The sequence below is a fragment of the Sus scrofa genome, chromosome 1 (genome assembly GCF_054392235.1).
Source record: "Sus scrofa isolate SSC_HxYL_T2T_F1_AM1 chromosome 1, Sscrofa_HxYL_maternal_Yorkshire_Landrace_v2.0, whole genome shotgun sequence".
In the NCBI taxonomy this organism is placed as follows: domain Eukaryota; kingdom Metazoa; phylum Chordata; class Mammalia; order Artiodactyla; family Suidae; genus Sus; species Sus scrofa.
The window spans coordinates 66,715,795-66,740,958 of NC_139383.1; the positions used below are offsets into that span (position 1 = coordinate 66,715,795).

The 25,164-nt window shown below is 41.5% G+C and overlaps 1 protein-coding gene and 2 pseudogenes across 2 annotated transcripts in view; 1 reads left to right on the plus strand and 2 right to left on the minus strand.

Moving 5' to 3' along the window:
• Positions 1–25,164, plus strand: part of LOC100515111 (uncharacterized) — a 441,565-nt gene that overhangs the window by 20,855 nt on the left and 395,546 nt on the right. The gene's annotated exons all lie outside the window — the stretch shown is intronic.
• On the minus strand, positions 7,028–10,037 carry LOC100514932 (mitochondrial ribosome and complex I assembly factor AltMIEF1 pseudogene; annotated as a pseudogene). Its single transcript, XR_014806452.1, has one exon. The product of XR_014806452.1 is annotated as a mitochondrial ribosome and complex I assembly factor AltMIEF1 pseudogene (transcript).
• Positions 8,317–9,615, minus strand: LOC146406132 (mitochondrial dynamics protein MIEF1 pseudogene; annotated as a pseudogene).

Consider the following 25,164-nt stretch of genomic DNA (forward strand, 5'->3'; position numbering starts at 1 on the left):
AACTCATGTTCATACTAGCAGTTTTCACTAGTTTTCACTTTCACAAGAGCAGAGATGTGGAAGTAACCCATGTTGATCATCAGAGGAATGGATAAACAATGTGTGATATGTACACACCACAGAATATTATTTGGCCTTTAAAAGGAAGGAATTGCTGTCACAGCCAACGGTATGGATGAACTTTGAGGAGAGTGTGCTAAGTAAAATAAGCTGGTCACAAAAGGAAAAATACTTTATGATTCTACATATATGGGATATGTAAAGTAGTAAAATTCATAGGCAAACAGTAGATGGGAGGTCCCGTCATGGCTCAGCAGAAACAAATCTGACTGGTATCCATGAGGACGCAGGTTTGATCCTTAGCCTCGCTCAGTGGGTTAAGATCTGGCATTGCAGTGAGCAATGCTGCAGATGAAGCTCAAAATGAATGCTGCAAAGGCTGCAGATGAAGCTCAGATCCTGCATTGCTGTGGCTGCGGTGTAGGCCAGTGGCGACAACTCCGTCCAATTTGACCTCTAGCTTGGGAACCTCCATATGCAGCAGGTGGGGCACTTAAAAAAAAAAAAAAAAAAGAAAGAAAACAGTAGAATGCTGGTTACCAGTGGCTGGTGGGAAGGGAAAATAGGGAGCTGTTTAAAGGGTATAGAGTTCTGCAAAATGGAAAAGTTTAGAAGTTATGCATGTAATTTATTGCCTTACAATGAGAATATACTTAAAACTACTGAACGGTATAGCAAAAACTGGTTGTATAGCAAATTTTATTTTATTTTTTTCCAACAATGACAATAACAACAAAAGTTAAAATGTAAACAAACATAGAAACAAAAACCCTCCTGTCTTTCTCTCGGGAATATGATCTTGGTCTGGGCACCCACCTTGTAATAAGAGTACCACCTTGAGAACTACAGCATCGGTTATAATTCAGGGAGACCACATGAAGTTTTTCTTTTCTTAATTTTAATTTAATTTAATTTTTTTTTTTTGTCTTTTTGCCATTTCTTGGGCCGCTCCTGCGGCATATGGAGCTTCCCAGGCTAGGGGTCGAATTGGAGCTTTTGCTGCTGGCCTACGCCAGAGCCACAGCAACGCAAGATCCGAGCTGCGTCTGCCACCTACACCACAGTCCACAGCAATGCCGGATCCCTAACCCACTGAGCAAGGCCAGGGATTGAACCCACAACCTCTGGGTTCCTAGTCGGATTCGTTAACCACTGGGCCACGATGGGAACTCTTTTCTTAATTTTAAGACAAATATTCTCTACCTTTCAAAAAAAGTGAAGTATGGTTGATTTCTTTCCATCTTTATTAATCCAAAGGATGCCTCTGTCTTTGAGATAGACTATTTTAAAAAGTAAGGCTCAGAGTTCCCATCGTGGCGCAGTGGTTAACGAATCCGACTAGGAACCATGAGGTTGCAGGTTCGATCCCTGGCCTTGCTTAGTGTGTTAAGGATCCGGTGTTGCCGTGAGCTGTGGTGTAGGTTGCAGACGTGGTTTGGATCCTTCCTTGCTGTGGCTCTGGCATAGGCTGGTGGCCGCAGCTCCGATTTGACCCCTAGCCTGGGAACCTCCATATGCTGCTGGAAGCAGCCCTATAAAAGGCAAAAACAAACAAACAAAAAAAGTAAGGCTCGATTTTTTTTTTCCCCCTAAGGAATCTGGTATGAATTCAGATGTCTGGATTAGCAAGTTGTTAAAAAAAAAGTTAATTATAAAACAATTATAAACAATGTCAGTTGCTTATGACATCAAGAAAAGAAAGGAAAATATATGAGACATAGATATTTCCTTTTTTTTTTTTTTACTTTTTTGGGCCCCGCCTGTGGCACATGGAAGGTCCCAGGCTAGGAGTTGAATAGGAGCTGCAGCTGCTGGACTACACTACAGCTTGCAGCAATGCATGATCCTTAACCCACTGAGAGAGGCCAGGGATCAAACCCACATCCTCGTGGATACTAGTTGGGTTTGTAACCTGCTGAGCCACAACTCCCAATATTCTTAAAAACTTTACAGTACAATTTCTTATGATTATCAAAATATCTTTTAAGCTATTTGTTAAAAACATGCATATTTTCCAAAACTGAATTTTCTTGATTTATTTAATTGATTCAGTTAATGATAAAGAGTTTTTCTACTATTTAACCCTTATATTTCATATAACAGTCCAATACATCCTTTAAAAACATTTTTTTAAACTTTATTTTTATTTTTTGACTTCTTGTCTTTTTATCTTTTTAGGGCCACACCTGTGGCATGTAGAAGTTCCCAGGCTAGGGGTCCAATCAGAGCTGTTGCAGCCAGCCTACGCTAGAGCCACAGCAACTCCAGATCTGAGGTGTGTCTGTGACCTATACCACAGTTCACGGCAACGCCGGATTTTTAACCCACTGAGCAAGGCCAGGGATCGAACCCGAAACCTCATGGCTCCTAGTCAGATTCGTTTCCACTGCGCCAAGATGAGGAACTCCTAAAAACATTTTTAAAAAGATAGTTGTTTTAAATCAGAAAAGAAGTGCATATTTATTGCAGAAAAATCACAAAGTTCAAAAAAGCCAAAAAGAGGATGATTCAAAAATACCCAGTGTCACTTACCTTGTGAAAAACAATGTTAATACTTTGGTCTGTTACTTTCCAAACTTTCCTCTGTCATGCATGTGGACAAATGTGGTTTTTAATATAAACCTTATGTCATTCTGTAATTTAATTTTTTAAACAACAGTAGAGATGGCCTTCTGTATCTGAGGGTTCTGTATCCATGGATTTAACCAACCAAAGGAAAATATTTGGAAAAAAAATTCCAGAAAGCTTCAGAAAACAAAACTTGAATTTGATTCACCTTGTCAAACATAGCATTTATGCAGTATTATAAGTAATCTAGAGATGATTTCAAGTATATGGGAGGATGTTCACAGTTTATATGCAAATACTAAGCTATTTTATAGAAGGAACTTAGGACCAATCTCTCATGGATACCAAGGAATGAGTGTATACTGCTGAAATTTTGAGTCTTAGCATTTCTTTTAGAAGAAGCTATGAGCTTTCTTTGCTAAGTAAGGGTATATGGGGTGCTGGAATTGTGATATTCAGACATCTTTTCTCCCCCCTAATTTAGGGCCATGCTTGCGGCATATGGAAGTTCTCCAGCTAGGGGTCGAATCAGAGCTGCAGCTGCCAGCCTGTGCCACAGCCACAGCAACACCAAATCCGAGCTGTGTCTGCACCCTACACCACAGCTCATGGCAACACAGGATCCTTTAACCCACTGAGTGGGGCCAGGGATCGAACCCGCATACTCATGGATACTAGTTGGGCTCCTGACCCAATGATCCACAGTGGGAACTCCCTTAGACATTTTTTTTTGTTTGTTTTTGCTTTTTAGGGCCACACCTGTGGCCTATGGAAGTTGCCAGGATAGGGGTCCAATCAGAGCTGTAGCTGCCAACCTATACCACAGCTTAGGGCAATGCCAGATCCTTAACCCACTGGGCAAGGCCAGTGATCGAACCCACATCCTTATGGTTACTAGTTGGGCTTGTTATTGCTGAGCCAAATGGGAACTCTGATATTCAGACATCTTAAATTGATCTGTGACCAAGATTTCATTCATTGAAGGCTTGTCTTTAGTGGTATTTAACCAATTTCAAATGCTTCTGGTAAGAATGAATAAGTTGTTAGTGGTTCTATAGGATTCATTGTGTCTCATATCTCTTCTCTTTCTCTCTCTCTCTTGTTTTTCACTAAAGTATTGATTTCCTTCCCCTAAACGTGCTCCTCCTGCGTTTTTCCTTAGTAAGTGGCATTTCTAAACTTTCAGTTACTCAGGTCAACATTTGGGGGTCATCCTTAACTCTCCTCTTTCGTCCATGCTCCAGGTCCAATTTGTAAGCAAATTATGCCAGGTTTCTCATTTCTTTTCTGTGCAAGAAAGCGGTTTACTAATTTGGGCTCTGCTGTGGCAATGTCTGAGAAGTTGTGGCACACAATCCCTGTATCTCATCAGATCACCATACACAATCTTATTGGGAAAAGGATGATGGGGAAAGACCAAAAAGGCCAGGCTGAAAGATAGAACCACCAAATAGTTTTACAGAGATGTCAGTTGAGCACATACATAGGAGCATCAGGCAATGGAAGTGACATTCCAGATGACATGCCTTTTCTCCCCCTCTACACACTAAAAATGCTTGTATTAATTGACAGCAGATAAAAGGTGAAAGAATACAATACATAGTAACTCATGTTAAAGCTTACAGGTAAAAGACTGAATTCTTGTGGGAAATAAATGGCTTTCCACTTAATAAACTGGAGTTGTTCCAAGGACATCTTTTCATTTATGGAGCAGGTGCAGATGAAGTTTTGAGAAACTTGTGCAGTATTTTTTTTTTAATAAAACATTTAATTAACAAGCTTGAAAACAGTGGAGCACTTGAAGTAGGAATAAAACAATTGTTTTATATCAAACAGTGCAAATTCAATTTGTGAATACAACTCTATTGAAAAGCTTTAAAATATTAATAAATTGCTGTAGGCTTTAAAAAAGAAGTTTTAATTTTCTTTCAAGGTTTTTCCTTGAGACAAGTTCTAAACCAGAAAAGATGTTCAAATGCACGCAAAAAAGTATATTCTTTTTGAAGGTCCAAAAGCTAATTTATAAACACTAAGAAATATTTATAAGCACTAAGAAATATTGAATAATCAAATGCAAACATATCTCTAAATGTAGATTCTTTTTGGTTAAGGTTGCTTGAGGTTGCAGCTGCTATCACAACTCTTTAATAACTTGTTCTTAGAATTTAAACACAACAGATTTGAAAAAAAAAGTATTATTAAAGGTACATGTTATTTCCCAAGGGACTAAACCATAAGGAGATCTGTGAAAGTTATATAATGAAAAGAACTTTAAGAAAAATACCATTTCAAGATAAGAAAATTCAGTTACAGGTTTAAACTTTACATTAAATTTTTCCATAAAATAATTTTTCTCGGATTCCAGCTTTTTCTGTCAAAGGCTCTGGTAGCAGCATATGTTGCTGGTCATACTAGATTTTACTCCAGGTCATGGTGTTTGTTGGATTCTCAGGTATTGGTTCTTTAGTGATTCTGGTCAGGTTACCTGCCATGCAGAGCAAGCTGGGTAAACCCTCGTGGTGACATCCAGGCCTTTTTGCAGTGTCCAGAACTGACAGGCTACCAGAGATCCCTTCCTTTAAAGCTTCTCCAGTTTGGAAAACCACAGCAAATAAAAATCACTACACAGCTTCTGGGAAAGTCTGCCTGCAGTGGGGACTGAATGAGATGAAAGAAGAAAATTTGATTCCTTTCTCCATCCTGACAAAGAAAGGCTCATTCCCCAGAAATGATCCTGAAGCTACCAGAAGAAAATTGAAGGTACATAGGATGATGTTTCCTAAGGCACTCAACAGAAAAAGGCAGAACAGCAATCACCATCTACAGAATCCTGCTTTGAATAGTTCTTCTCACTCTTCAAATTACCAAAGAGTTTAAAAAAGATAATAGTTGAATAAGAGGTGAACCCTGATTTTCCTTTATGAAAACTAAGACCCTTGGTTAGAAATAAATGCTTAATTTCCTATCTTGAAATTATAGTCCTGGACTCAGAGTATTAATTTGTTTTTGTTTAGACAAAGAAATCAACAATCAAAGAGGCAAAACAGGGAGTTCCTGTTGTGGATCAGCAGTAATGAACCTGACTAGTATCCCTGAGGACTGGGGTTTGATCTCAGTGAGTTAAGGATTCAGTGTTGCTGTGAGCTGTGGTATAGGTTGCAGATACCGCCCAGATCCTGAGTTGTTGTGGCTGTGGTGTAGGCCAGTGGCTATAGCTCCAATTCGACCCATAGCCTGGGAACTTACATATGCTGCCCTAAAAAAAAAAAAAAAAAGGAAAAACAAAGAAATGAATAGAAAATAGAGAACACAGCACATTAGGCATTCTGTGCTAATATTATGTTACGCAACGCTCACATGTAAGAAGTACTTCATTTTCTCCAATGCATCCTGCTATTACTCCTTTAAACCAACTCCTTCTTAAGCTGCTCAGTTTCGCTTCCCTTGTATTTCACATGGGGTTTAAATCTTTTCATCTTTCTGTAGCATTTGGTCTTCTGATACCTGATTCTCTTCATTCAACCTGTTGGCTTAATTATTTAACCTTTCTTAGTTATCACCCTCTTCCTCTAATCTGTCAACCTTTCATCTTTTTAGGTGTCCTAACACATCTTAATTCTTCACACTAACCTTTCACTAAGGGAAACTTTTATATATTGGCTGAAGCCACAGAGATTAAAGATAATTTCTACATATCCTTTTCTTTTGGTATATCATCACAGGTAATGAAATACAATATTTACCTTTTCTTTTGGTATATCATCACAGGTAATGAAATACAATATTTACCTTTTCTTTTGGTATATCATCACAGGTAATGAAATACAATATTGTCATATTCACAGTTTCATGTGTTATTGTTAAGTCTTAGGATATTATTCACCATGTGGGAGAAGTATAGAGATTGTAGAAAGTTTGTAACTTTTAGCCAGCTATTAAGAGAGAGAGACTTTATAAGGGGTCGCCTCATGGACGCTCCATCAACAGGACTTAGTTTACTGATGTTTGAGGATGTGATGGAGGTCTTCACAGGCTATCTGGCAGAACTTCCACCCGCATGGTTGATTTCCCTAAGGCCCTCCAGGCTAAGGGCTCCTTTAAAAAAGACATACTCAAAGACAGAGGAGAACAGCACTTTGGTCAGTCACATATGTATGTAAATATTGAAAAAGAATTTTGACAGAGATAAGAGAATATCATAGTTAAATACACAGACCCTTGACAAATTACTTAACCTAAGTCCCAGTTTCCTTACCTCCAAAATAAGAAAAGTGATGATAATAGCTGTCTCACAAGGTTTTTGTGGGAATTAAATGAGTTGTCAAGTATCAGTGAAATATTCAGATAAATGAAGTTTATGGTTAAATATTAAAATGTTTACAAGATTCATCATCATAGCTTCTTCTTTTTTTTTTTTTTTTTACTGACAATGTGTATTAAACACTCCTCCCCACCCCCAGGATACTTTTTACATTGCAATAAATAGTGCAATTTTAGCAGTGGGAAACAAGAAGGAATGCAGGAAGGACCCACCTCCCTGTCACAGCCTTGTGCCCTCTTCCTAGAGGGCGCGGATCTCCCCAGGTGCTGGGTGAGCGGCAGGCCGGGGAAGAGGTCCGCGCGTGCCTGCCTGCCCTCTGGCCTCTGGCGGTGCCTGTGGAGTTCAGCAAACACCCCTCTCACTGGGGAGCGAAGGGCTGCTGTTGGGCCTGTTCTTGCTCTAAGGCGACATCCTAGAAAGGCAGGGCCTGACAGGGGAGAAACAAGGTCACTAAGCCCCAGTGTTCAGCGGCCTGTCAACCTCTAGCACTGACTGCGTCCTTGAAGGCCTCGTCCCTATTGGCAATAAGGCAAGAAGGGGGCAAGCAACAGCCCCATCCCTCCCGGTCTTTGTCACCCACCCGGTGCTGGGCGGCACCAGCCAGATGAGGCGCAGACATGAGGCACACAGACCCTCTCCAGGCCCCTTTCTCCCGCTCGGCGCTCTTGCGGATGGCCTCGGAGAGACACGATCTCAAGAACTTTACCTCAGCTCGTCCTGAGCCCTCACGCTCGTGGGCGCCAACAACAGTGTTCCCAGGAGAACGTCTCAGCACTAACGGACATAAGTTGGCCAAGAGGTGGGGGGAATGGGCTTCTTTTCCAGGAACCTGGGTCAAAGGCCAGCTTTTCCACCAGCTTTACCCCCAGAAACCCTAAATACTGTCTGAACACTCTCTGCAGAGTTCAGTTTGAAACAGGCAATCACAACTTCAGGGACAGTCAACTAAAAGGCAACATCTTGATTAGGCGGATGTGCTCCAGGAAAAAGAGCAAAACAGAAGGTACAAATAGGAGGAAAAGACAGAGAGGACACTGGAGAGGGGCAGACCTGGGCCAAAAGGCCAACACCAAGTGGTCTCAGCAGCTCAGGCCAGGCTCCACCTTCTCAATTCATTCAAGAAAATGAACCTGGAGGAGGAGGGGGAGGGGAGGAGGAGGGAGCACAGGGTTTGGTAACAAAAATAGAAAGGGTTGTGAGAAAAGAGAACAGAGATGACATTCTAACCAGCATGAAATGACCAGGGTGATGACCAGTAAGACAGGAGGCACCGAGGGACCCTGTGAGGCACCAACGATGTAGCCGAGTGTTTCTAACGGAGAACCCAGGGCCTGACCCCCTGACACCCACTTTGGCCTCCACCTGCCCTAGGTCTGCAGCAGCACCTCTGGCTCAGACAATGAGCAATACAGAGTGTATCCCAATTCGTCTACTTCAGGTGTGAGCTCTGCAAATAAGTTCACCTTGGGGTTTAGGGCACTGGGCAGAACTCCGGCCTCTAAGTAGCTGATGAGTCCCCTCAAGGCCTGCAGGAATCGGTCGGCCAGCATGTCTGGAGACCAGTCAGCCTCCTCCTGGGCCAGGTGGAGGATGACGTTGGTGAGCTGGCTGGCAGTGAGGTGGCCCAGAGCCGGAGTGGACTTGCATATGGCCTTGAGGATCTTGAGGCACAGAGAGCGACAGCCCAAATCGGCCTGGTCCAGAGCCCGCAGGCGCGCCGTCTCGGCAGGACGCAGGCTCAGCCGCCACAGGTTGTCGTACTGGGCTAGCCGGTGTGGTTTGGCCACCAAGACAGTGTCACCAAGGGTCACTGATGGCAGGAAGTCAATGACGAGATGCTTGTCACGCTCATACTGCACCTCCAGAGTCAGGGCCCCTGGGGGTGGCACTGGTCGAATCACATAGTCCAAGAGGGACCCGATGGCTGGCCAGTTGATGGAGCCAGCCACTACCTTCTCAAATGTGTCTGCCACTGTCTTGGGAGAGAGGTAGCCCCCAACCACACAGCGGTCCCAGTAACTGCTACCACGAGGAAAATACTCTGGGTTCTCACGGTGAACTAGGAAGAAGCCAGGGACGTTCATGATGGTGTCCTCTCCGGGGACACACGACCACAGGTTCTGCTCCAGCACAAGGGGCACAATGAGTTGGATGTGGTCGACTGTCACCACAAGTCGTCATAGAGGCTGCCACTCAGGTACATGTCCCGAAGAGGCATGTCAGGCAGCTTGGCCCGCAGGAAGCTCCGGAGCTCAGCACATATGTCCACAGCAGCTTGCTTGGCCCGAGCCTGCTCGCCGGCAGGAATGGCTGCCCGGTTCCGGTAGTAAGTGAGAAGTTTCTCCTGTGTCAAAGGCCGAGGAGCCTGTGGGGAGGGTCTGCAGGGACCTGCTCAGGCCTGTCTTCATGTCCTTGTTGAGCAGACGTGGGGGGCCCATCCAGTTTGGCTCTTCCCAGCTCCTTTTCCCAGAATGGCTCAGGCGCGTGGGGCTGGTAGGGGCGCTGATCGCCCTGTCATACATCCGCTTAACCGCCAGTGTAGCAATGCCCAGCATGGCTGCTCCACCCACCCCCAGCACCAGCCGGGCATTGGAGAGGACAAAATCAATGGCCGTGCCGATGCCATTGTCATCCTTCTTGCTTTTGCGCTCACCAGCGCCTGCCATTGCTCACCTGAGGCTTCTTACTGCATCTGTGAGGTGGAGGTGGGGAGAGGCAGCGAGTCTATGGAAGGCACCTTTGTCCTCTTTCCCTCGGAATTAGGATGGGAAGGGAAGAGGGAAACTCCTAAACAAGCCCTCCTAATTTGCTGTGGAGGAAGACCAGGCCCTTTTCCAGCTGCCTCTCCTGGGCCTCAGGGTCCTCTAGCTTCTGATTTTTCCGGAACTCTCGGCGGATGGAGGCAAGGTAGAAGTCTCGATCAGTGTAGCGAAGCTGCCGGCCCTGGCGCAGCAGAGCCCGGTAGAGACTCAGCACCGCCTCTCGGCTCCATGAGGCCATGGGGGACTGACAGGGGCTGGGCGTCAGGCTGCGGGCCGCGCGCGCGCTACCACTCCTAGAGACTCGCCTCTCGCCCGGTACCTCTCCTGGGGTCACCCGCCAACATGGCCCCTTCACTTCCGGCCATAGCTTCTTATATCATGTAGTAGGCAGAAAGAATCTCCTCCCTTGTTTATGGTTGAGTTATAGGACATAAATAACTGTGATACCCTTAGGAACCTCTGAAATAGGTTGGAATATGTACTCATACTTTTTTTTTAACAGCTTTTATTATATTTTTAATTTTTCCCCCACTTTTTTTTTTTGAGCTGCATCTGAGGCATATGTTTAGTAGCATGTTGTTGAGTCTCCACGTATTTGTGTTTTTTGCAGTTTTTTTCTTGTTGTGGATTTCCAGTTGTATGGCATTGTGGTCGGAAAAGATGCTTGATATGATTTCAATTTTCTTAAAGTTACTGAGGTTGGATTTGTAGCCCAGGATATGGTCAATCTTAGAGAATGTTCCATGTGCACTTGAGAAGAATGTGTATTCTGTTGCTTTTGGATGAAATGTCCTATAAATACTTATTAAGTCCATCTGGTCTAATGCTTCATTCAGGGCTTGTGTTTCCTTATTGATTTTCTGTCTGGTTGATCTGTCCATTGCTGTAAGTGGGGTGTTAAAGTCCCCCACTATGATTGTGTTATTGTCAATTTCTCCTTTTAAGGTTGTTAGCAGTTGCCTCATATATTGTGGTGAACCTGTGTTGGGTGCATAGATATTTAAAATTGCTATAACATCTTCTTGGATTGATGCTTTGATCATTGTGTAATGTCCTTCTTTGTCCCTGAAAATATTCTTCATTTTCAAGTCTATTTTGTCTGATATGAGTATTGCTACTCCAGCTTTCTTTTGATCCCCGTTTGCATGAAATATTTTCTTCCATCCTCTCACTTTCAATTTGTATGTGTCCCTAGGAGTGAAGTGGGTCTCTTGAAGACAGCATATATATGGGTCTTGTTTTTGTATCCATTCAGCCAGTCGATGTCTTTTGGCTGGGGCGTTTAGTCCATTCACATTTAAGGTAATTATTGATATGTATGTTCTTATTGTCATTTTATTAATTACTTTGTTTTTTCTTTCCTTCTTCTCTTGTTCTTTTCTGCCTATAGAAGTTCCTTTAGTATTTGTTGTAAGGCTGGTTTAGTGTTGCTGAATTCTCTCAGCTTTTGCTTATCTGAGAAGGTTTTGATTTCTCCTTCAAATCTGAAGGAGAGCCTTGCTGGGTAGAGTAATCTTGGTTGGAGGTTTTTTCCTTTCATCACATTGAGTATATCATGCCACTCCCTTCTGGCCTGCAGAGTTTCTGTTGAAAAATCTGCTGATAGCCTTATCAGGGTTCCCTTGTATGTTATTTGTTTCTTTTCCCTAGCTGCTTTCAAGATTTTCTCTTTGTCTTTAATTTTGGTCAGTTTGATTAGTATGTGTCTCGGGGTGTTCCTCCTTGGGTTTTATTTTGTATGGTGCTCGTTGTGCTTCCTGGATTTGAGTGAGTGATTCCTTCCTCATAATAGAGAAGTTTTCGGCTATTATCTCTTGGAATATTTTTTGTGTCTCCTCCTCTCTCTCCTCCTTCTGGCACCCCTATAATACGGATGTTGGTGCGTTTCACGTTGTCCCAGAGTTCTCTGAGACTCTCTTCATTTGTTTTCAATCTTTTTTCTCTTTTCTGTTCTGCATCCGTAATTTCTACTTATCTGTCCTCCACCTCACTTATTCGTTCTTCTGCCTCCTGTATTCTGCTGTTAGCTGCTTCTAGTGAATTTTTTATTTCAGTTATTGTATTTGGCATCTCTTCTAGTTTAAGTTTTCTATCTTGTATCTCTTTGGTCAGTGTTTCCTGTAAGTTATCCATCTTTGCCTCCAGTTTATTTCCAATGTCTTGCCTCTTCTTCAGCATCAACAGTCTAAAGTCTTTTTCCTGGAGGCTGAGAATCTCCTCATGGCTTAGCTGTTTTTCTGGGGTTTTTCCTTTCTCCCTCATCTGAGTTATAGTCCTCTGCCTTTTCATTTTTATAGGTTTTTGGTGTGGTGACCTTCTTACAGATAATAGAGTTGTAGCCTCTCTTACTTCTGGTGTCTGTCCCCCTGTGGCTGAAATCGGTATGACGGGCTTGCTGTAGGCTTCCTGATGGGAGGGGCTGATGCCTGCCCCCGGTAGGAGGAGCTGATTCTAATCCCTCTGGTGGGTGGGGCTCAGTCTCTGGATGGGATTAGAGGCAGCTGTGTGCCTGAGGGGTCTTTAGGTAGCCTGTTTACTGAGGGGTGGGGCTGTGATCCCACCTGGGTTGTTGTTTGCCCCGGGGCTTCTCAGCTCTGATTGATGGGTGGGGCCAGATTTCCCCAAAATGGCCACCTCCAGAGAAAGGCACTGCTGCTGAATATTCCCGAGAGCTTTGCTTTCAATGTCCTTCCCTCACAACAAGCCACATTCACCCCTGTTTTCCCAGGATGTCCTCCAAGAACTGCGGTCAGGTTTGACCCAGATTCCCTTGGAGACTTTGCTTTGCCCTGGGACCCAGTGCACATGAGAATCTGTGTGCACCTTTTAAGAATGGGGTCTCCATTTCCCTCAGTCCTGTGGAGCTCTTGCACACAAGCCCCACTGGCCTTCAATGCCAGATGCTCCGGGGCTCTTTCTTCCTGTGCCAGATCCCCACACGTGAGAGTTTGATGTGTGGCTCAGAACTCTCACTCCTGTAGGTGAGTCTCTGTGAACCAGTTAGTTTCCAGTCTGTGGAGCTTCCCACCCAGGAGGTATGGGGTTGTTTATATCATGAAATCGCCCCTCCTACCTCTTGATGTGGCCTCCTGTTTTTCTTCTGGAGTAGGGTATCTTTTTTAAGGTTTCCAGTCCATTTGGGTGAAGAGTGCTCAGTCTTTAGTTGTGAATTTTGTTGTTTTTAGGAGAGAAGTTGAGCTCTAGTCCTTCTATTCCGCCATCTTAATCCTGTCTCTGCATCTGAGGCATATGAAAGTACCCAGGCTAGGGGTTGAACTGGAGTTGCAGCTGCCAGCCCATGCCACAGCCACACCAGATCTGAGCTGCAGCTGTGACCTACACCACAGTTTGCAGCAATGCTGGATCCTTTAACCCACTGAGCGAACCTAGGCATCAAACCCATATCCTCATGGATACTAGTAGGATTCTTAACCCTCGGAGCCACAATGGGAACTCCCTTTTTTAAAACTTTTTATTTTATTATTATTATTTAAGTTTTATTGAAGTATAGTTCATTTATAAGGCTGTGATAATTTCTGCTGTAGAACTAGGTGACTCAGTCAACCATATATACATATCCATTCTCTGATTCTTTCCCCACATAGATTATCACGGAACATTGGGTGGAGTTCTCTGTGCTATACAGCAGGTCCCCATTGGTCAATTCTTCCATATACCTCAGTGTACATATGCCATTCCCAAACCCCCAGTCCATTCCTCCCCCTGCCAGCAACTTTGGTAACCATAAGTTTTTCAATGTCTGCGAATCTGTTTCTGTTCTGCAAATAAGTTCATTTGTATCCTTTTTTTAGATTCCACATATAGGTGATAGCATGTGATGTTTGTTTTTCACAGTCTAACTTCACTTAGTATGCTAGTTTCTAGGTCCATCCATGTTGTTGCAAATGACATTAATTCGTTATTTTTCATGGCTGGGTAATATTCCATTGCATATATGTACCATGTATTCTTTATTCCATTTTTCTATTGATGGACATTTAGGTTGCTTCCATGTCTTGGCTACTCTAAATAGTACTGCAATGAACATTGAAGTGCATATTTTTTTTTCAAATTATGGTTTTCTCTGCATAGATGCCCAGGAGTGGGATTGCTAGATCATATGGTAGTTCTATTTTTAGTTTTTTGAGGAATCCCCATACTGTTTTCCATAGTGGTTGCACTGAGATACATCCCACCAACTGTGTAAGAGAGTTCCTTTTTCTATACACCCTCTCCAGCATTTATTATTTGTAGACTTATTGAACATGGCCATTCTGGCTGGTGGTATAAAGTGTCACCCCTTAGTAGTTTCAATTTTCATTTCTCTAAAAATTAGTAATGTTGAGCATCTTGTCATTTGTTTTTTGTTCATCTGTACATCTTCTTTGGAGAAATGTCTACTTAGATCTTCTGCCCATTTTTTGATTGGGTTGTTTGGTTTTTTTTTTGGATGTTGTGCTGCAGGAGTTGTTTGTATATTTTGGAGATTAATCCCATGTCAGTTGCTTCATGTGCAAATGTTTTATTGCATTCTGTGGGTTGTCATTTTATTTATGATTTCCTTTGCTGTGCAGATCTTTTAAGTTTAATTTGGTCTCATTTGTTTATTTTTGTTTTTATTGTCATTACTCTAGGAGGTGGGTCTGAGAAGATATTGCTGCAGTTTATGTCCAAGAGTGTTCAGCCTATGTTTTCCTCTAAGAGTTGTACAGTATCCTGTCTTAACTTTAGGTTTTTAATACTTTTTTTTTTTTTTTTTTTTTTTTTTTAGGGCCACACACACAGCATATGGAGGTTCCCAGGGGTGGAATCAGAGGTGTAGCCTACACCACAGCCACAGTGACTTGAGATCTGAGCTGCTTCTTCCACCAACACTGCAGCTCACGGCAACACCAGACCCTTAACCCACAGAGAGAGCCCAGGGATTGAACCCTTGTCCTCATGGGCACTAGTTGGTTTTGTTACCACTGAGCCACAAAGGGAACTCTGCCTTTAATCAATTTGGAGTTCATTTTTGTGTATAGTGTTAGAGAATGTTCTAATTTCTTTTTTGCATGTAGCTGTCCAGTTTTCCCAGTGTCGCTTATTGAAGAAACTGTCTTTTCTCCATTGTATATTCTTTTTCTTTTCTTTTCTTTTTTTTTTGTCATTTGTCTTTTTAGGGCTGCAGCATATGGAGAGTCCCAGGCTGGGGTCAAATCAGAGCTACATCTGCCTGGCCTACACCACAACCACAGCAATGCAAGATCTGAGCTGCATCTGCAACCTACACCACAGCTCATGGCAATGCCAGATCCTTAACCCACTGGCAATGCCAGATCCTTAACCCACTGAGCAAGGCCATCCTGTGTCCTCATGGATGCTAGTCAGATTTGCTTCTACTGAGCCACAATGGGAACTTCTGTGTATTCTTTTATTAAATTAAATTTTTTTTTCTTCTTTTTCTTTTTATGGCTGCATCTGTGGCATATGGATATTCCTGGGCTAGGGGTTGAATTGGAGCTGCAGCTGCTGGCCTACCCTCAGCCACAGCAATACTGGATCTGAGCTGCATCTGCAACATATGTGGCAGCTTGTGGCAACACTGGATCCTTAACCCACTGAGTGAGGCCAGGGATCGAACCTGCATCCTCATGGATACTAGTTGGGTTCTTAACATGCTGAGCCACCATGGGAACTCCTCCATTGTATATTCTTGCCTCCTTTGTCATAGATTAATTGACCATAGTAGCTTGATTTTATTTTTTGGGCTTTCTATCTTGTTCCATTGATATGTATTTCTGTTTTTCTGCCAGTACCATACTGTTTTGATGACTGTAGCTTTGTAGTGTATTCTTAAGCCAGGAAGACTGATTCCTACAGCTCCATTTTTCTTTCTCAGTATAGTTTGGCTATTTGGGGTCTTCTGTGCTTCCAAACAAATTTTAAAATATTTTATTCTAGTTCTGTGAAACAAGCCATTGGTAATTTGATAGGAATTGAATTGAATCTGTAGATTGCCTTGGGTAGTATAGTCATTTTGACAATATTGATTCTTACAATCCAAGACCATTGTATATCTTTCCATCTGTTTGTTTCATCTTTGATTTCTTTCATCAGGGTCTTATAGTTTTCAGGGTATAGGTCTTTTGTTTCTTTAGATAGGTTTAATCCTAGGTATTTTATTCCCTTTGATGTGATGGTAAATGGAAAAGTTTCTCTTTCTGACCTTTCATTGTTAGTATATAGAAATGCAGTTGATTTCTGTGTATTAACTTTGTATCCTGCAACTTTACCAAATTAATTGATGAGCTCTAATAGTTTCCTAGGTACAGCATCATGTCATCTGCAAACACTGATGGTTTTACTTCCTTTCCAATTTGGATTACTTTTATTTCTTTTTATTCTCTGATTTCCATGGCTAGGACTCCAAAACTATGTTGAATAGATGTGGCAAGAGTGTACATCCTTGTCTTGTCCTGATCTTAGTGTAAATTCTTTCAGCTTTTCACTGTTGAGAATGATGTTAGCTGTGGGTTTGTCATATATGGCCTTTATTATGTTGAGGTAAGTTCCCTCTATGCCTGCCTTCTGGTGGGGGGTGTTAATCAGAAATTGGTGTTGGATTTTGTCACAATCTTTTTCTGTAGCTGTTGAGAGGATCACATGGTTTTTATTCTCCAGTTTGTTAATGTGGTGTATCACACTGATTGATTTGTAGATATTGAAAAATACTTGCATCCTTGGGAAAAATTCCTCTTGATCATGGTGTATGATCCTTTTAATGTATTGCTGGATTTGGTTTGCTAGTATTTTGTTGAGGATTTTTGCATCTATGTTCAGCAGTGAGTTGGCCTGCAATTTTCTTTTTTTGTTATATCTTTGTCTGGTTTTGTTGTCAGGGTGAAGGTGGCCTCATAGAATGAGTTTGGGAATATTCCTTCTTCTGCTATTTTTTGGAATAGTTTCAGAAGGATAGGTGTTAACTCTTCTTTAAATTTTTGATAGAATTTGCTGTGAGGCTATCTGGTCCTAGACTTTTGTTCACTGGAAGTTTTTAAACAGTTTCAATTTCAGCACTCATTCGCTTTTCTATTTCTTTCTGGTTCAGTCTTAGAAGATTGTACCTTTCTAATAACTTGTCCATTTCTTCTAGGTTGTCTGTTTTATTGGCATATAATTGCTTGTAGTCATCTCTTATGATCATTTGTATTTCTGTGATGTCTGTTGTAACGTCTCCTCTTACATTTCTAATTTTATTGATTTGAGTCCCCTCTTTTTTTTTTTTGTGATGAGTCTGGCTGAGGGTTTATCAATTTTGTTGATCTTTTCAAAGAACCAGATTTTTGTTTCATCAACCTTTTCTATTGTGTTCTTTGTTTCTATTTCATTTATTTCTTCTCTGGTCTTTATGATTTCTTTTCTTCTGCTGACTTTGGGTTTTGTTTGTTCTTTCTCTAGTTGCTTTAGGTGCAAAATTAGGCTGTTTATTTTTAGTTTTTTTCTAGGTGGGCTTGTATTGTTATAAATGTCCCTCTTAGAACTGCTTTTGCTGCATCCCATAGATTTTGGATTGTTGTGTCTTTGTTGTCATTTGCTTCTAGGTATTTTCTTAATTTCCTCTTTGATTTCTCCATTGGTCCCATTTGTTGTTTAATAGTATGTTGTTTAGTCTCCACATGTTTGTATTTTTTTTCAGTTTTTTTCTTGTTGTTTATTTCTAGTCTTAAAGTATCATGGTTGGAAAAGATGCTTGATATGACTTTAGTTTTTTAAAATTTACTGAGGCTTGATTTGTGGCCCAGAATGTCATCTATCCTAGAGAATGTTCTGTGTACTTGAGAAGAATGTGTATTCTGCTGCTTTTGGATGGAATATTCTATAAATATCTATTAAGTCCATCTGGTTTAATGCATCATTTAAGGCCTGTGCTTCCTTGTTGATTTTCTGTCTGGATGATCTGTCCATTGCTGTAAGTGGGGTGTTAAAATCCCCCACTATTATTGTGTTATTGTTGATTTCTCCTTTTAAGGCTGTTAGCAGTTGCCTTATATATTGAGGTGCTCCTATGTTGGGTGCATATATATTTATAATTTTTATATCTTCTTCTTGGATTGATCCTTTGATCATTATGTAATGACCTTCCTTGTCTCTTGTAACATTCTTTATTGTAAGGTCTATTTTGTCTATTGGCACTCTGGCTTTCTTTTGATTTCCATTTGCATGGAATATTTTCTTCCATCCTCTCACTTTCAGTTTGTATGGGTCCTCTACTTATACTTTTAGTGGCTCCAGATAACTGCTTTGTTGTCTTTTTTGTCTCCCTCTAGTTGTAGATGTCGATTTTGGTTGCTGTTGGTATTCTCTTACTGCTTCTGCTGTGGTCCTATACGTTGTATATCATTCATTCACTCTATAGACTAGTCTTATGGATTGACCAAATAGGTAATTAAAAAATTTCTAGGAGTTCCCATCATGGCTCAGTGGTTAATGAATCTGACTAGGAACCATGAGGTTGAGGGTTCAATCCCTGGCCTCACTCTGTGGGTTAAGGATCCGGCATTGTCGAGAGCTGTGGTATAGGTTGCAAACACAGCTCAGATCTGGCATTGCTGTGGCTCTGGTATAGGCTGGCGGCTACAGCTCAGATTAGACCCCAAGTCTGGGAACCTCCATATGCCATGGGTGTGGCCCTAGCAAAGACAAAAAAAAAAAAATTTCTACTAACCACATTAAACAAAGTAAAAAGAAACTATGTGAAATTATATCTAATGATTTATTTTTATTTGACCCAATATATCAGAAATATTATCATTTCAACATGTAATCAATATACAAATATTATGATATATTTTATATTAACTTTTTTTTTTTTTAGGGCTGCGCCTGTGACATATGGAAGTTCCCAGGCTAGACGTCAATTAGAACTGCAGCTGCCAGCCAAGCTACAGCCTCAGCAATGCAGGATCCAAGCTGCATCTGTGACTTACACCATAGCTCATGGTGGCGTGGTATCCTTAACCCCCTGAGCAAGGCCAGGGATTGAACCCATGTCCTCATGGATAGTAGTCAGGTTTGTCACTGCTGAGCCACAATGGGAACTCCTATACTAACTTTTCATACCAAATCTTTGAAATCTGGTGTGTATTTTACTCTTATAGCATCTCAATTCCAATGCTAAATTTTTATTAAATATTTGTTCTTTACATAGATTTAATAAAATTTATAGTTAAAAATATATTAACATATTCAGCTTATTCCAAACATATTTAAAAGTTTCCCAATGAGGAAATCATCAGTTTTTATGTTAAAGTTAATTAAAATTAAATAGAATTGAAAATTCAGTTCCTCAGTTGCATTACCTACATTTCTGGTGCTCATTAAACACATGTGGTTGTGACCCCCACACTAGTCAACACTGCTTCAGATGCTTACAGAGCACCTGTGTTGTATAAAAAGCATTAGGCTGGTGACAGGCTATAACAGTTGGTGCCCCTACTCCTTCCCACCCAAGAGTAGGGGAGTTGAGAGGAGTACAAAATATGGCAATGTCTGAGAATGGTTCTTTACCTCTTCATATAGAGTAGTACGGCTTTATGGCTGAACAGACTTTTTGGATTCCTTTTGAGTTAATATCCATGACCAAGATTACTGAGGTTCTGGACAGTCTGACTTCTCAGTAGTGAGGTATTATTTTATATTTATGTGTGTCACATATACAGGGCTGTCCACAATTGTTATAATTAACATGCTTTCCATGTTCAAATAAAACATTTTCCATTTAAACTGTGGTTTTAAACAAATAGCCCAATATTTCCCAATGTGCAATCAGATTTCATAATGTTAAAATGTATACATTTGTCAACTATTCAAGTTCCCTATCCATACTGTTGTTAACTTCAGATTTCTGTCTCATTTCATCCCTTCAAATAACTGGCTTTTTTCTCATTATTTTCTGCTGTTGAACTCCATGTTGCACAGAAAAGTTGATTTGTTAATTAGTTTAATCGCCTCTTCTCATAATGGCAGGGTAAGATTGGCGGAGGAAGCTTGTTATCAATCTGTGCTACTGGTAAGCAGTAATTACAGATAATGATGCTTTTGTCTTGTCGAATTTTGAAGATTGTCTTGAACTCCTCCTCACTGAATTAGTAAGTGGACTGTCATGTTGAATTCTCCTCTGGTTCTTCCCCTAACTCATTCCCTACTCTCCCCCAATGAAACAAAATTGCAGCTTGTTAGGTGGAAACTCATTTGAAGTCTCAATTTTCTTGAGTATTCAGCTCTCATAGGGAAGTGCCAGGTGCTCAGTCGTTGCCATCGCGCTTGCCTTTGGCTCAAGGTTCCGACTCAACTGGCATCCTACAAGTCTTTGATTTTCCTTTTGCTTGAAGAGGCAGCGGTTGTCTTGACAGCGGAGCTAAAGCTCTGTCCTTGTACTTTGATGCACATTGTAGTACAATCTAATAATCAAAGTCATTTGTCAAGAAACAGAGAGTTCACACTTTTCTCTGAAGAGATTGGAATAAACAGCAGATTTTATGTGGATGTGAGCCAGAAATGACAGCCACCATCACTTTAAACATGTGTCTGGAATGCAGAGCCCAGAGTAAGTTTTAACTAAGAGCATATCTTTATATCAGTGCTTCCCAAGAAGGGACAGATTTGACACCAGGGGATATTTGACAATGTCTCGTGATATTTGTGATTTTCAGGATTGGAGAGAGAAGGTGCTATGGCATTTAGTAGGTGAGGTCAGGGGCGCTGCTAAACATCCTGCAACGCTTGTAAAAGTCTTGCACAATAAAGAATTGTCTGACCAAAAATGTCAATAGTGTTATGGTTAAGAAACCCTGCTTCAGGAGTTCTTATTGTGACTCAATGGTTAATGAATCTGACTAGGAACCATGAGGTTGCGGGTTCGATCCCTGGCCTCGCTCAGTGGGTTACGGATCCGGTGTTGCTGTGAGCTGTGGTGTAGATCACATATGTGGCTCAGATCCTGAGTTGCTGTGACTCTGGTATAGGCTGGCAGCTGCAGCTCCAATTCGACCCCTAGCCTGGGAACCTCCATATGCCAGGGTTGCGGCCCTTGAAAAGACCAAAAAAGAAAAAAAAAAAAAGGAACCCTGTTTTATATGATTATGAAGGGACCAGTGTGGCATATTTAATAATTTTCCTTCTCAATAGCCAATTATTTATATGGTTTGGAGAGTAGTTGATTCAGTAGGAAAATTGAATTGCAAAGAGAATGGATTTTCCATGTCCTGCTATGGAGATTTTTTTTTTTTTTTGGTCTTTTTTTGTCTTTGTTGTTGTTGTTGCTATTTCTTGGGCCGCTCCCGCGGCATATGGAGGTTCCCAGGCTAGGGGTTGAATCGGAGCTGTAGCCACCGGCCTACGCCAGAGCCACAGCAACACAGGATCCGAGCCGCGTCTGCAACCTACACCACAGCTCACGGCAACGCCGGATATCGTTAACCCACTGAGCAAGGGCAGGGACCGAACCCGCAACCTCATGGTTCCTAGTTGGATTTGTTAACCACTGCGCCACAACAGGAACTCCTATGGAGATTCTTTATGGATAAAAAATAAGGAATAAAAATGGAAAAAAACCCTTTACTTATAATTAAAGTAGAAACTGTTTATTGTCTAGTGTTGCAGAAGTGTAATAGCAGCAGTATGCTAACCTCTGACATGCTTCAGAGTCACCAACAAATTCTTTAATAATAGAACCACATTCTTGGAGTTCACTTGTGGCTCAGCAGGGTAAGGATCCAGAGTTGTCACTTCAGTGGCTTGGTCACTGCTGTGGCATGAGTTTGATCGCTTGCCAGGGAACAGGTTGTGGGTGTGGCCAAAAAACTCCAAACCCCTGCATGTTCTTTCAGTAGCAGAGAGAAATTACATGGTCCATGAATGCTGTAACTAGATAAATATTGACCAAAGGCTGCTTGTGTCTTTTACTTCTTGATATTGGACTCCATTTGGGGAAAGCCCTAATGTTTTGGTCCTGGATGACACCAAACTCAGTCTAATTCAGAGCAACTTAAAGAGTTTCAGATGTGTATTTTTCTCATGATGGTAGTGAATTTGTTTGAATAGATCCAATTTCTAGAGGTTTTTTTGACTGATGTGGATCTGAAGCTGTGTGCTAGGATCTCCTTGCAACATTATCCAATATATTCTGCTAAGGAGTGTCATCAACACCAACTTATTCTTGGTATTTATGTGGTATATGAAAATGGGATGACATATTTAAAAATATTTATGTATCAACATATGTCAGTTTAAGAGAAGAGTGGTAATTCCATAAAGAAGACATTTCGAACACTTTGAATTCTCCTTCCTAGAGAGATGGAGCATTGAATTTGTCTCACTGGAGATTTTCTGGCAGTGGCTATATGGTCACATGTGGATAGTATTATTGGACTGAGTTGAAAAAAATTGTGAGATGATTTCTGAGGTTCTTTATAACTCTGAGGTTCTCTGATTTATTGGTTCTATGAGTTTATCCTTAAGAAGTGCTGCCTTTGAATTCTCCTATATACAGTTCTTCCTAATTTGGTCTCGTCTATTGCTGTCCATATAACCCCCCAAATGAAACCTCCACTCATATCTTCTTTGTCCGTTGCACATGCGATGCTCTTTCATGGCTCTTTCATGCTCTTTCCCCCTCCTGGAATGTCTTAAAATCTCTGTCTTAAAATCTCTTTCTTAAAATCTCAGCTCAAATACTACCTTTTATGAAGCTCTGTCTTATTCTAGCTTACGCTTATTGTTTACTTTTCTTATTTCTCCCATATTTGCAATCTGGATATAGAATTGGAGAAACATATCAATGTTTTCATAAAACTAGATGCACCAGAAGAAGATAAATGTATTTCTACTGTAATTTTGTGGTTTCTATGTTTACTTCTTGGGAAGAAGTTCTTCCCCTTTTCACAATTAATAACGATGAGACTATTTAGCACTTGATTGTATGTTGTCTTTCATAAATTCTCGACTCTAACTTGTCTACCTTTGCTTTGGTTCTCCTTTTGTACCTTTTATAGTAGACAGGCACTAACTGACTATGAAATTAAATGAAGGTCTATGAAACCAGGTGACCTGGTAAGCATGGTAGGCCAGTGATTCCACAGAATAGGGTTTTGTGCTGGAATAACCTGTGCTAGCCTGCTTTTGAGATGTTCTATTCCCTTGTATGGGTACTTTGGGAGAAGGCTATGTTTTAGTCCTCTTTTTCGTTGTCTTTTAAGAGCAGAATGGGAACAGTAGAGATGGAAGTGTAGAAATGATTTAGAAAATAGGGAGTTCCCGTCGTGGCACAGTGGTTAACGAATCCGACTAGGAACCATGAGGTTGTGGGTTCGGTCCCTGCCCTTGCTCAGTGGGTTAAGATTCCGGCGTTGCCGTGAGCTGTGGTGTAGGTTGCAGACGCGGCTCGGATCCTGTGTTGCTGTGGCTCTGGTGTAGGCCGGTGGCTACAGCTCTGATTAGACCCCTAACCTGGGAACCTCCATGTGCCGTGGGAGCGGCCAAAGAAATAGCAAAAAGACAAAAAAAAAAAAAAAAAAAAAAAATTTAGAAAATACAGAAGAAACAATGGGGCTGCCAATCTTTTCTGACTCATAACAACTTTTTTGCCCCCCCACCCCTTCTTTCTTTTGGCTGCCTCTGGAGCATATGGAAGTTCCTGGGCCAGGGATCAAATCCAAGCTGCAGCTTCCACCTACGCCACAGCTGTGGCAATGTTGTATCTTCCCTGCTGAGAGGGGAGGGGGCCCTCCCCTCTCAATTTTGTACTGAGTCTTAACCATGTGAGCCTGTTCTTTCAGAGATAAGAAATGTTTATTAACAATGTGACCCTGCCATTGTGTGCAGTTTAGAACCAAGTCAGCTTTTTGGATTTTGGATTCAGTGACTACTTTGCTGATCATCTTTTACTACTCTTGCGGTTAAATTTAGCTTATCTTGCCAGGAACTTGGTGTCCTAGGCGCAAGTTTTGAGTGCCAGTATTGCCTTTTTTTTTTTTTTTTTTTTTTTGTCTTTTTAGGGCTGCATATGGAGGTTCCCAGGCTAGGGGCCAAATTGGAGCTGTAGCTACTGGACTACACCACAGCACAGCAGTGCAGATCTGAGCCACCTCTGGGTCCTATACCACAGCTCGTGGCAATGCTGGATCCTTAACCCACTGAACAAGGCCAGGGATCAAACCCAGGTTCTCATGGATACTGGTTGGATTTGTTAACAACTGAGCTACGATGGGAACTCCAAGTATTGCCTTTTAGATAAGTTCTCTCCTACCCAGTTTTTCGTCATTTTTTGGGGTTTGTTTTTGTTTATTTTTTTGGCTCTGAGGCATGTGGAAAAGACCTAAATGTGAGGCTGGATACTATAAAACTCTTAGAGGAAAACATATGCAGAACACTCTTTGACATAAATAGTAGCATTATCTTTTTGGATCTACCTCCTATAGTAATGAAAATAAAAAGAAAAATAAACCAGTGTGGCCTAATTAAACTTAAAAGCTTTTGCACAGCAAAGGAAGCCATAAATGAAATGAAAAGATGATTCATAGAAAGAAAACATGCAAATGAAGTGACTGACAAAGGATTAAACTCCAAAATATATAAACATCTCATGCAACTTTATATCAGAAAAAACTACCGAATGAAAAAATGGTCAGAAGAGCTAAATAGACTTTTCTCCAAAGAAGACAGACAGATGGCCAAAAAGCACATGAAAAAATGCTTAACATCGGTAATTAGACAGATGTAAACCCAAAGTACAATGAGGTATCACCTTACACGTCGGAATGTCCATCATCAAAACGTCTACAAATAATAAATGCAGGAGAGGGAGTATAAATTTGTGCAACCACTATGGAGATTCCTTCAAAATCTAAATATAGAACTACTATATGATCCGGCAATCCCACTCCTGGGCATATACTACAGAAAACAGTAATTTGAAAAGATACATGCACTCCAGTGTTCATTGCAGCACTGTTTACAATAGCCATGACATGGAAGCAGCCTAAATGTCCATCAACAGAGGATTGGATAATACATTGGTACATATATACAATGGAATAGTACTCAGCCATAAAAAGAATGAAATAATGCCATTCGTAGCAACATGGATGGAGCTAGAAATTATCATACTAAGTGAAGTGTCAGAGAAAGACAACTATATGAGATCATTAATATGTGCAGTCTAATAAAAATGATACAGGAGTTCCCGTCGGTGCAGTGGTTAACGAATCCAACTAGGGACCATGAGGTTGCGGGTTCGATCCCTGGCCTTGCTCAGTGGGTTAACGATCAGGCGTTGCTGTGAGCTGTGGTGTAGGTTGCAGATGCGGCTCGGATCCCGTGTTGCTGTGGCTCTGGCGTAGGCCGGAGGCTACAGCTCCGATTCGACCCCTAGCCTGGGAACCTCCATATGCCGCGGGAGTGGCCCAGGAAATA